Here is a 13,796-nt window from a genome sequence, read left to right as displayed (position 1 = left end):
TCTTGATACAATCTCTTATTTTTTGATCTTCTTGTAAACCTTCAGAATAATTTTTTGGTTTTGAAAACCAAAGGGAATGATGACCTTGGGTTGTACCCAGTCTGAAACCAAGTGGATTTATTTTTTGTCCCATAATCCCCTACTATTATACATATCATGATACGTCATAGCTTTAGAGTTTTTTTTACATCTCATTTTTTTAATGAATACATCTCGACATATTCAATATCTAAAGATATATCTTTCATTACGATAGTTATATGACAGGTCGATCTTTTTATCAGAAAACTATGTCCTCTAGCTTGAGGTTTCAATTTCTTCACCGTAGTACCTCCATTGACTTCGGCTTTACTAATGACTAAATTGGTTTCGCTGGAACCCATATTGTAACTAGCATGTGCTGCTGCAGAGTAAACCAATTTCAAAATGGGATAACATGCTCGATAGGGCATGAGTTCTAGTATCATAAGCATTTCCTCATAGGAACGTCCGCGGATTTGATCAATTACTCTTCGTGCCTTGTCAGCAGACAAATATATGTTGACCTAAAACATATACTTACGTTTTTTCCTTCTTTAGCATAAGGTTTTCCTCCTCCTACTGAATCATAAGCATCTAGATTTTCTTATTAATATTAACGTTAACGACGAGATCTATTATCGCTTTTTGCATGTCCTCTAAAATTTAGTGTAGGTGCAAATTCTCCCAATTTGTGGCCTACCATACTATCCGTTATATAAATAGGCAAATGCTCTTTTCCATTATGGATAGCAATAGTATGACCAATCATTGTGGGTATAATGGTAGATGCCCGGGACCAAGTTACTCTTATTTCTTTTTTTGCTTTTGTGTTAAGCTTATCAATTTTTTTTAATAAATGATTGCCTACAAAGGGATTATTTTTAGCGAACGTGTCACAAGCTTACTCCTATTTTTTTTTTCTTTTTGTAAAGTTTTTTTAAAAACAAAGAATTAAATTCGATTTTCTCTCCTATTTACTATGGCGACGAAGAATCAAATTATCACTATATTTATTCCTTTTTCTACTTCTTCTTCCAAGTGCAGGATAACCCCAAGGGCTTGTGGGTTTTTTCTACCAATTGGGGCTCTCCCTTCACCACCCCCATGGGGATGGTCTGCAGGGTTCATAACTACTTCTCTTACTACAGGACGCTTACCTAGCCAATGCTTAGATCAGGGAAAACAACCAATTCAGACATTCACGACCAAGAAGTACTGGATTCTCTTTCGGATAGGCCCTGAAAGGAGAAGGAAGGCTGGAATGCCAACAGGTGTCTATTATATTGAATTTACCCGATAGTCCCCATTTTGGAAACGTCCAGTGCCAAAGTCACTGAATGGGTAAGTCGCCAATCCTTGAACTATGTAATGTAATTTATCTGCTGGGTTACGGGCGGGCATTTTACTAGAGGTTTCTAATCTACCCTTGTGTGATTCCTGTTGAAGCATATACTCGGGGGTGGGTATAGGGCGGACGATTTTAAAGCGGACTCCCCATTCATTAGATAGAGAAGATCACCAAGATTTCGCGATTCATTGCCGAATTTATTCCAATTGAGAATGCTCATTCAATGAGCATTCTCAATATTATTCCTTGAAGAGGACTCGAACCTCCACGCTCTTTAGTACGAGATTTTGAGTCTCGCGTATCTACCATTTCACCACCAAGGCATCTTGAAAGTGAATCGTATTTCATGAATATGATATCTATCTAGTGTGATGTATGAAATATATGGCAAAGGTGGATCTATTGATTACTCATGTCATATAGGCCCGAATTGGACATCCAATTGCTTCGATTTGAATTATCTGGAGAATGCAATGCCTGATATATATCAAAAAGATAGACAATCAAATCGATTTCTCGATTCACTTAAAGAGGTGAATAGGGTCCCAATAGAGATATGTAAAAAGCAGGTCTGATTACGCATATTCCTAATCCTAAATGAAATGTAACGATGTAGGGATCCATATGTAAACATAGTATCTATTTAGATAGGCTCGAATGGCCCCTTCTTATAATGACAATGTATATAACCGTATTCCGGCCTGGTCCGATATGGAATAAACTTATAATCATGGAATCGACTCGATCATTAGATTATAAGTTCATAACCCTAGCCCATTCCCATTTTAGGCGGAATAGATCTACTAATTCTTTGATTCTAGTTAGTAAGAGGGATCTTGAACTAAGAAATAGACCCTAGAAGCTAAGAAATGCTATCCTGAGCAATTGCAATAATCGGGTTCATTGATGTTCCTGGTATAGTAGATGCTATCGCACATACAATCATACTCAATTCGATGGAATTTTTGATTTTAAAGGGGATCTTCTATAATTTCGCACGTGAGGGGTTATTTCTTGGTTTCGTCCAGTCATTAATAACTTGATTATCTTTAGATAATAGTAGATAGAAACCACGCTAGTAAGGAGTCCTATTAAAACCAAGAAATATAGGCCTACCTACCATCCAGACCAGAATAAATAAAGTTTTCCAAAAAAACCTACCAGTGGAGGAAGACCTCCTAGGGATAAGAGACATAGGGCTAAAGAGAGAGCCAAAAAAAGATCTTTTGTGTATAATCCTGCATAATCTCAAATGTTATCAGTTCCAGTACGTAGACCAAATAATACAATGCAAGAAAAAGTTCCTAGATTCATGGAGATATAGAACAACATATAAGTTATCGTGGTTGGATATCTATCATTTGAGTCTCCAACAATTATTCCAATAATTACATGTCCGATTTGGCCTTTGGACGAATATGCAAGCATACGTTCATGCTTGTTTGAGTAATAGCAATGAGATTTCCCAATATCATGCTAAGAATAGCTAGGATTTCCAAAAGAAGATGCCATTCGTTTGATGAGAAATAAAAAGAAATATTGAAAATTTGAGTGGCTGAAGCTGAAGCAGCTACTTTTGAAGTAACAGAAAGAAAAGCAACGACTGGAGTGGGAGAGTCAGAGTCGAAAAGAGGATTCCTCACTTCTTTCTCTTATTCAAAATCATGCATGAGACTTTCATCTCACACGTCTCCTAAGTGATAAAAGAAAGAAGAACCCATTTTCTTTCTTTTTTGATTACCTTCCTCACGTATGTATAAGACCGAATCCATTCGATTTCTAAAAGGGATTACTAATCCATAACTTTTTGAGGAATCCTTCATCAGTGGTTGTGAATGACTAATTTTTGCAATCTTTTCGACCTTGGTTTCATAGGAGAAAGTTAGAAAGATTTAGAAATAGAACCATCTAATTTAATTCGTTCTCAATAGCCATGAGATGATCATCTTAGGGTGATCCTTTTGTCGATGGATGCTCTTATTACACTCATAGTCTCTAAAGAATGAGAACCAACTATGTAGCATCTACATCTACAATTCAAGTATTGTATATGTCATTAGTCCGATCCTTTATAGGAACTACCTGTAATAACAAACTTGCAAAATGGATCTGTTTATCATAAAGAGATTCATCGTTCTTGACCCTGCTTCACCTTAATTGTTATTTGAACAAGTAAAAGTTCTATCTTGGTCCAAGTGGGGATAGCATTTCTCTTCTGCATATCCATGGAGTTTTGAAAAGTCTAAACATCTCAGAGATAAATAGAGAGGTAGGAATTTCTCAAACGAACCGTACTCCTTCGTATACGTCAGGAATCCATTGATGAGAAGGGGATGCGGAAATCTTGAACCCAATTCCTACGGTAATGAATATGAGCACAATTATGTTTAATATTTCTTGAAGCTCAATCTCTCTCCCGGATGAACCATATAGCCAAGAGAAACCATGAACCAGAATAGAAGAGCTTGCCCCACGCATGAGTAAATATTTCTTAGTAGCCTCATTAGATCGTACATCTTTCTTGGTATATCTAGATAATAGGTAAGAGCATAAACTGAAACATTCTGGGGCTACAAAGATAGTTATTAAATCATTAGCACCGCATAAAAACATTCCCCCTAGAGTAGCTGTAAATACGAATAAGAGAAACTCTGTTATAGCTATTTCTGTACATTCAATGTACTCTACGTATAAAGGAATACATAGAGTTGAACCTAGTAAAATAAGAAATTGAAAGATTTTGTTAAAATTGTTCGTTTGAAATTTCCCAAAAAGCTAATCATATGTTCTTCTCTCCATCGGAACAATAGGGCCGTTATGCTCATTACTAAACTTGTTGAAGAGATGAAATATAACCAAGGTATGTCTCTTTGATCAGAGGTTAAATCGATCATCAGAAGAAGAATTAGGCCAAAAATTAGGAGACATTCTGGGAAAATAAAACTTCCATGGAAGAGAAGCAAATGAAAGGCTTTCATAAAAATTCTCGTACAATCGAGAATGAAGTTTTCATTCTGTACATACCAAATCATGAATTAAATAAAATGATCTTTCATCTCTCAGTGTCAATGTCAGCCCAGCAGAGTGCTTTCATTGTTGGTGTTCTTTCAAACCTCTACGCATTTCACTGCTCCACTGGAAATTCCCTCTGCCCCTACCGTACTCCAGTACTTTGGTATTACAACCTCTTATACATGCTGCTACTATGGTAGCGGCGGGGATTTTTCTTATAGCTCGGCTTCTTCCTCTTTTCAGGGTTATACCTTACATAATGTATTTGATCTCGATTATAGGAATAATAATAGTATTATTAGGAGCTACGGTAGATCTTTCTCAAAAAGACATTAAGAGAGGTTTAGCCTATTCTACAATGTCTCAATTGGGCTATATGATGTTAGCTCTAGGTATGGGGTCTTATCGAAGCGCTTTATTTCATTTGATTACTCATGCTTATTCCAAGGCATTATTATTTTTAGGATCCGGATCCATTATTCATTCAATGGAAACTATTGTTGGATATTCTCCAGCTAAAAGCCAGAATATGGGTCTTATGGGAGGTTTAAGAAAACATGTACCAATTACCAAAATCACATTTTTATTAGGCACACTTTCTCTTTGTGGTATTCCATCTCTTGCTTGTTTTTGATCCAAAGATGAAATTCTTAATGATAGTTGGTTGTATTAGCCAATTTTCACAATAATAGCTTAGGCCACGGTGAGATTAATCGCATTTTATGGTGGGAAACACAAAACCCCTTTCTATTCAATATCTCTATAGGGTAAAAACGGAATTAAGAAAAACTCTTGTTTATTAACAATGAATAATAATGAAAGTACTTATTTTTTTCAAAGGCTAAATATACAATTGATAAAAATGAAAGAAAGATGACACGACCTTTTATGACTATTGCTCATTTTGAGCATAAAGCGGTTTATTCCTATCCTTATGAATCGGACAATACTATGCTATTCCTAATATTTGTATTAGGACTCTTTACTTTGTTTGTTGGATCGATAGGAATTCCTTTCAACCAAGATGGAGTTAATTTGGATATATTATTGAAATGGTTAGTTCCATCTATAAATCTTTTGCATCAAAAGTCGAATAATTCGATGGATTGGAATAAATTTTTAAAGGATGCGGTTCTTTCAGTCAGTATAGATTATTTTGGAATATTTATAACATCCTTTTTATAAAAAACCATTTATTCTTATTTAAAAAATTTGGACTTAGTTAATTTTTTTGTTAAAAAGGGTCCTAAGAAAATTCTGTGGGACAAAATTATAAATGACATATATGATTGGTCATATAATCGTGCTTACATAGATGCTTTTTATACAAGATTCTTAGTTGGTGGGATAAGAGGCTTAGCTGAATGTACTCATTTTTTTGATCGACGAGTAATTGATGGGATGACTAATGAGGTTGGGGTTATTAGTTTCATTGTAGGAGAAGGTATCAAATATATAGGGGCGAACGAATCTCTTCTTATCTCTTCTTGTATTTAGCTTATATTTCCATCTTTTTATTAGTTTATTACATAATTTTTTCTACCTTTTGATTTTTGAATCAAATTTAGATAAGAATCTTTTTTTTTTATCATAAATTTCACAATTACTAGTATTAATATTTTTATAGCCTCTCTCTGTAAGGTGAGAGTGGAATTTATCCTTTATTTTATCCTTTCCATTCACTCGAATTTCGGTCCGGATCCGACCCTTCTTCCCAAGAAGGGAAAGGAGGAGGATAAGGATCTTCTTCAGTGGATCTCTCTTGAAAAAGGGAAAGAGAAGGATAAGGATCTTCTTCAGTGGATCTCTCTTGTTCCTATTTAGTCCCCTTCATTTCGTAAGCAGTTTCTATATCTCTTTCTTCCTTACTTTCCTCCTTTTCTTCTGTTTTTGAGGCCTCTTTCAGTTTCTTTGCTTCTTTCAGTTTCTTAGTAAGAATGGGTGAGGGTATTCTACCTAAATAGTAGACACAGGTAATAAATAAGAGAATACTAAAGATCCATAGAATTTCTCAATTCTAACATAAGGTACTTATTTGATTGAATGTACTTATTAGATCGAATGATCGAATGTACTTATTCAATCTAATATAATGATTTTTTTGTATCCATACTAATACCAATCTAAGCCATTTCATGAATAAAATGTGACCAATTAACCAACCAACAAAACCACTTTTTACAAATAAGATCTTATTGTTGCATCGAAAGAGATAAATGTTGACTAATCTGGCTAACATTGAACTTGGTAAAATGAAATGGTTGAATAATTGAAAAATGAGATTATTCAGGAATACACATTGAATGCTAAGATTACGCATTGAATTTTTGGTAGTAGATCCATAATCAAAAAACTGTTTGTGATTGTTCCAGAAGAAATGAAACGAAAGATATGGTTGAGCTAGGACAGTTATTGTATGAGGTCTACCCAATGCTAGATGCAGAAGAGCATAATAGATTGATATGAACATCATGAGCTGTCCCATAATAAAACTAGTTGTTGCTGATACCTTCTTCTTGGTTCCTTCCTCCATAATCGGAGCTCAGAGAATGAAGAGATAAGAGGGCCCTATGGAGAATGTGGTCAGAAATCCATAATAGAGTTCGAATACAACGACTGAATTGATTATCTTCATGCATAAGGATACTAGATTAACTAGTAGAAAAGATTGAAAAATCATCACAAACCTCCCTTATTTCTTTTTCTATTGCAATTTCTGGATTATTATATGATGATTTTTTCACTTTCCATATATAGAAAAGAAATAGACTAGAAATGACATCTGTTATGTCAATGAGACCAAAGGGATATTAAATGAATGGAATTGGGATATTGATGGAATATAATGAAATAGAGCCACTTTGAGGTTCCCTATGAAATGAGGCATGTAAGGGAGCCACTACGAAGAAGTTCCAGGAGTTACGAAGGAAGCTTCGAGCTTATACTAGTCATGGGTTGGGAATAGGAATTGAACTCTATGAGATCGAATCTTCTGTTGTTCCTCAGTGGCTCAGTGGTATAGAGGTCAGCTGTTAACCGATTGGTCATAGGTTCGAATCCTACTTGGGGAGATTTGATTGATTCTGAATTAAAGAATTCAGAATAAAGGGGCCCGTTTTGCCCGTTAACAGTAGGTAACCCATTCCCTATCTTTGTTTCTATTGCATTCTATCTCATCGTATCACATTCTATTCTACGAGATTAGAAAATCACCATCAATACCTCGGTCTAGTTCCGAGATAATCCTTTGTTCCATAGCCCTGGGGTGGGGTTATTTACAACTAGCCCATTAAGAAGTCTCAGATATTCTAGCACTATATCTTTGATGCAGTCATCAATTCTCCCGAGAGGTCACAATTGCCGTGAGCAGAGATATTAATGACAAGGAAGGGTTTTTTGTTATGCTACTAATACTAGCACTGCTATTCTGTCCAAGCCTGGCTGAGGAAGAGTTACGGGGCGTAAACTAAAAACAATATGCCGATCAGGCATACTATGTGTAATAATTCCCCCATTCATGATAAATAAAAATAGAAAAAGAAAAGCTATTCCATTTCGACAAAAGACCCACACCCAAGTTCCATAACTTTTGGTTCGCTATTCTGATCATGATTTTCCTACCCCCATAGGGAAAGGTGCTTCCTTTTTCGACTGATTGTGGGCGAGGAGGAATTAGAACCCCCGACACTGTGGTTCGTAGCCACGTGCTCTAATCCTCTGAGCTACAGGCCCCATTCCTTGTCTACTAGATCTGTTCTGGGAGTACCATAAAAAAATAAACCTTTTCTCTTCCCAGCCATTTCAGGTTAAAAAGATGTGAAAGCGTATTTATCTCTATAAGAAGGGTGCATTCCGAGGTGTGAAGTGGGAGAGAAGGGATTTCACAATTAGGGTTTTGAATAAAATGACCTTTTGATTTTTCATTTTTTTTCGTTTTCATATTAAATAAGAATGAGAGGTGTTAAGCTTTTTATCATCCTAGCGTCGAGCTATTTTTTCGTAGGACCTCCCCTATAGTATCGTCACCACATTAGAGTTTAACCACTAAGTTCGGGATGGATTTGTGTGGTTCCTCTACGCCTAGGACACCAGAATATCAAACCATAAATGAAGAAAGGCATGAGAGAAAAGCGTATTGGCTAGTGATTGTGAGGCCCTAATTCATTACTGGAGGGGACAACAAAGGCCTCTACCCTTCCATTCCTTGGATAAATAGAGAGGGAGGGCAGAGCTTTTGGGTTTTTCATATTATCAAAGTTTTTAACAATGAAAATAGATAGCGAGTGCATGATCGAATTGATCAGGTCATGTAGGAACAAGATTCAAGTCTACCAGTCTGTTAGGATGCCTCAGCTGCATACATCACTGCATTTCCACTTGACACCTATCGTAATGACAAATGGCTTGTCTCGCCATGACCTTCTCTTGAATTCTCAAAAAAACTTCTGTCGTTCCTTCCCCGCAGGGGTAGAGAACCCGTCGGTGTCTCATCTATGCTATCGGAAGCTTTGGGGAAGTCAGAATAGGAGAGAACTCATCTTGGGGTGGGCTTACTACTTAGATGCTTTCAGTAGTTATCCGCTCTGCATTTGGCTACCCAGCATTTACCGTGGGCACGATAACTGGTACGCCAGAGGTGCGTCCTTCCCGGTACTCTCATGCTAGGGAAAGGTTCTCTCAATGCTCTAACTTCCACACTGGATATGGACCAAAATGTCTGACGACGTTCTGAACCCAGCTCACGTACCGCTTTAATGGGCAAACAGCCCAACCCTTGGAACAAACTACAACCCTAGGTGGCGAAGAGCCGACGTCGAGGGGCCAAACCTTCCCGTCGATGTGAGCTCTTGAGAAAGATCATCCTGTTATCCCTAGAGTAACTTTTATCCATTGAACGATGGCCCTTCCACTCGACACCATCGTATCACTAAGGCTGACTTTTGCCCCTACTCGATGGGTAGGTCTTGCAGTCAAGTTCCCTTCTGCCTTTGCACTCGAGGGCTAATCTTCGTCTGGCCCGAGGAAACCTTTGCACACCTCCATTACATTTTGGGAGGCCTATTCCCCATAGAAACTGTCTACCTGAGATTGTCCTTTGGTCCGTAGGTCCTGACACAAGGTTAGAATTCTAGCCCTTCCAGAGTGGTATCTCACTGATGGCTCGGGCCCCCTAGAAGGAGGCCTTCTTCGTATTCCACCTAAGCTACGCAAGAAATACCTAAATCCAATCCCAAGGAACAGTGAAGCTTTATAGGGTCTTTTTGTCCAGGTATAGGTAGTCCGCATCTTCATAGACATGTCTATTTTATCGAGTCTCTCTCCAAGATAGTGCCAGATTGTTAAGCCTTTCGTACGGGTCAAAATGTAGCCGATAAGGAATTTTGATACCTTAGGACCATTATAGTTATGGCTGCCGTTCATTGGGACTTCGGTCGCCGGCTCCCCTGTCATCAGGTCACCAACTTCTTTGACCTTCCGACACTGGACAGGTGTCAGCCCCCATATATGGTCTTACTACTTTGCGGAGACCTGTGTTTTTGGTAAACAGTCACCCGAGCCTGGTCATTGTGACCCCCTTTGTGATGTTAAGAGGCACCCCTTCTCCCAAAGTTACGGGGCTATTTTGCCGAGTTCCTTAGAGAGAGTTGTCTCGCTCCCCTAGGTATTTTCTACCTACCCACCTGTGTTGGTTTCGGGTATAGGTACCCTCTTTCTCAAATTCGTTTGAGATTTTCCTAGGACTATGGCATGGGTTACTTCAGCGCCGTAGGGCCTGGTATTTGAACATTGGCTTGAGGCATTTTCTCTACCCCTTCTTACCCTGAAAAAAGGGCAGGGACACCTTACGTTCTTGAACCGATAACCATTTTTTGGCTAACCTAGCCTCTTCCATCCCTCGGGACCAACAAGGGGTAGTACAGGAATATTCACCTGTTGTCCATTGACTATGCCTTTCGGCCTGATCTTAGGCCCTGACGCACCCTCCGTGGACGAACCTTGCGGAGGAATCCTTAGGATTTTAGGGCATTGGATTCTCACCAATGTTTGCGTTACTCAATCCGACATTCTCGCTTCCACTTCGTCCACCACCATTCATGCAGAGGCTTCCCTCTAAGGCGGAAAGCTCCCCTACCGATGTATTTTTACACTCCACAGCTTTGGCAGATTACTTAGCCCTATTTATTTTTGGCGTAAGAGCGCTCGATTAGTGAGCTATTACGCACTCTTTCAAGGGTGGTTGCTTCTAGGTAAACCTCCTGGCTGTCTCTGCACCCCTACCTCCTTTATCACTGAGCGGCTATTTAGGATCCTTAGCTGGTGATCCGGGCTGTTTCCCTCTTGACGATGAAGCTTATCCCCCATCATCTCACTAGTTGACTTTGACCCCTCTTTTTTAATTTTAAGGCCATACCTAGTATTCAGAGCTTTCCTTGATTTGGTACCGCTCTCCTGGACCACACTGAAATAGTGCTTTAACCCTAGATGTCCAGTCAACTGTTGTGCCTCAATACATTTCGGGGAGAACCAACTAGCTCTGGGTTCGAGTGGCATTTCACCCCTAACCACAACTCATCCGCTGATTCTTCAACATCAGTCGGTTTGGACCTCCACTTAGTTTCACCCAAGCTTCATCCTGGTTATGGATAGATCACCCAGGTTCAGGTTCATAAGTAGTGATAATTGCCCTATGAGGACTCGCTTTTGCTACGGCTCCGGTGGGTTCCCTTAACCAAGCCACTGCCTATGAGTCACCGACTCATTCTTCAGCAGTCACAGGGTCAGAGCCTTGGCTCCTCCCATTGGTTGGGAGCTTATGGCTTCATGTTCTATTTCACTCCCCGATAGGGGTTCTTTTCACCCTTTCCTCACGGTGCTACTTTGCTATCGGTCACCCAGGAGTATTTAGCCTTGCAAGGTGGTCCTTGTTGATTCACACGGGATTCCACGTGCCCTATGCTACTCGGGTCAGAGCATAAGCTAGTGATGCTTTTGGCTACTGGAATTTTTCCATCTAGGGAGCAACATTAAGGTTGATTCACCTAGCAGCACAACGTTTGTATTGCTCTCCCATAACCCATTTTCATGGTTTAGGCTGCTCCCATTTTGCTCACCACTACTACGGGAATCTCTTTTGTTTTCTTTTCCTCTAGCTACTAAGATATTTCAGTTCGCCAGGTTGTCTCTTTCTTGCCCATAGATTCAGCAGTAGTTTGAAAGGTTTCCCTATTCGGGAATCTCTGGATCTATTCTTATTTTTAACTTCCCAAAGCATTTCATTGATTACTACGCCCTTCCTCATCTCTGGGTGCCTAGTTATGCACCGTAAGCCTTTCCTCATTTGAACCTCGCCCTTTAATTTTAAGGCTATGCCATGCTAAGGTGCTGCGGATGGATCTTATCAAAGTCCATGAATAATACATCATAGATTGAACCGCCGAATCAGAAAAATTGGGTGCTATCATAAAGCTTTGTATCGGCTAATTTCACGAGTTGGAGATAAGCGGACTCGAACCTCTGCATCCATTGCAGGGTAAACCACCGCCTCTCAGGTCCCCCAACTGAGTTTTCCATAGAGGCCAACGATAGATAATAACTCCCCACCGAACACAGCTTACAAGTTTCATCGTATTGTGTTCTCCAAAGAGCAACTCTTCTCAAAATCTCACTCAAAAGGTGCTGAGTTGGAATCCATTCTAACTAAGGATTCATGTGGTTTCGGAGGATCCAACTATAGGATAACTAGGAATGGAGGGCTTTCCCCCCTTTCCGCTCGACTCTTTGGACTTAAGAACGCTGGTTTTAAGAATGAGTCATTGCCCTTCTCCAACCCTAACTGCCCAACCTGAGAGTGGATAGCTAATGCGTTCCACTTATTGAACAGGGTTCTATGGTCGGTCCGTGACCCCTGGATGCCGAAGGTGTTCTTGGGGTGATCTCGCAATTCCTACATGGTGGAGATGATGGGGTCGGTTCATGGATTTTCCTTCCTTTTCTTTTGACACATTTCGCTCAAAGGGTTGAAGGGAGATAGTGCATCAAGCTGTTCGCAAGGGCCAACTTAATCGTCTTCCCCAGAGATCTCAGATGAGGGAACCCTTGGAGAGCCGCCAACTCCAACTACCATCCATGTACGATCCATACTAGATCTGACCAACTGCCTATCCTACCTCCTCTACGTTCTTGACAACCCATTTTTGTCTCAGTAGAGTCTTTCAGAGGCATGTTTTGGTCCTCTTCCCCATTACTTAGAAAAAGTGAGCCACCGGTTCAGGTACAAGATACTATCATTACCGCCTGGACAATTAGACATCTAACCCGTAATCGCAATGACCCAATTGCAAGAGTTGAGCTCTACCAATTGAGCTATATCCCCCCGAGCCAAGTAGACCATGGATGAAGTAGTCAGATGCTTCTTCTATTCTTTTCCCTGGCGCAGCTGGGCCATCCTGGATTTGAACCAGAGACCTCGCCCGTGAAGTAAATCATCACATCTATGGTCCAATCAGTTAGGAGAGAATTAATAGATTCATTTTCGAGAGTGATTCATTCTTCCCGAACGCAGCATACAACTCTCCGTTGTACTATTCTCTCCAAGTGTGCTTGTTTTCCCCTTCTTCCTTACCCTGGCAAGTCTTTGTGAAATAACTCCGATGAGAAGAAAAAATAAGGCATTAAGAGACCCTCCTGGACCAACCCTAGATACTCTAAGATCCTTTTTCAAACCTTCTCCCATTTTGATTTTGAGTCAAATAAAAAACGGCTCGAATGGTACGATCCCTCCGTTACCCCAGAATGAAAGGGGTGATCTTGTAGTTCTTGGTCTGTAAAGATGTGTTGTTAGGTGCTCTATTTTATTTTACCATTGAGGCCGAACCTAAATCGGCGCTCGAGAGATAGCTATCCATACACTGATAAGGGATGTATGGATTCTTGAGAAGAGAAGAGCCATGGTGGTCCCCCCCGGACCGCCCGGATCCCACAAGTGAATCGAAAGTTGGATCTTTATTGGATCTCACCCGAATTGCCCCATCTATCCTCCTGAGGAGGATTTTGGTTTCAAACCTTAGTTCAAACAGGAGGAGTACGCCACACTAATGTGCCTTGGATGATCCACATCTCAGGGTCCGGCACCGATGAGCACATTGAACTATCCATGTGGCTGAAAGCCCTCACAGCCCAGGCACAACAATGCAATTATCAGGGGAACGCTCTACCGCTAAGCTAATAGCCCATCGTACGAGCCTCCCACTGGGGGCCCTCTATGCCAAATGTGAGAGAAACCCCATCCCTCTCTTTCTTTTTTTCGCCCCCATGTCGCCACACGGGGGGGAGCATGGGGATGTAAAAAAGGGGGTCCATTCAACTTGTTTCGACCTAGGATAATAAGCTTATGATCTTGGTCTTACTTCACTGT

The 13,796-nt window shown here is 40.0% G+C and overlaps 2 pseudogenes; one reads left to right on the top strand and one right to left on the bottom strand.

Moving 5' to 3' along the window:
* Positions 1-5,803: 5,803 nt before the first annotated feature.
* LOC124897214 lies at positions 5,804-7,144 on the bottom strand (annotated as a pseudogene).
* A 1,107-nt stretch (positions 7,145-8,251) lies between these two features.
* On the top strand, positions 8,252-10,496 carry LOC124896906 (annotated as a pseudogene).
* Positions 10,497-13,796: the final 3,300 nt, after the last annotated feature.

The sequence above is a fragment of the Capsicum annuum genome, chromosome 3, assembly GCF_002878395.1.
Source record: "Capsicum annuum cultivar UCD-10X-F1 chromosome 3, UCD10Xv1.1, whole genome shotgun sequence".
Taxonomy (NCBI): domain Eukaryota; kingdom Viridiplantae; phylum Streptophyta; class Magnoliopsida; order Solanales; family Solanaceae; genus Capsicum; species Capsicum annuum.
The sequence above is the reverse complement of the archived record's forward strand: the minus strand, read 5'-3'. Positions and strand labels throughout refer to the sequence as shown.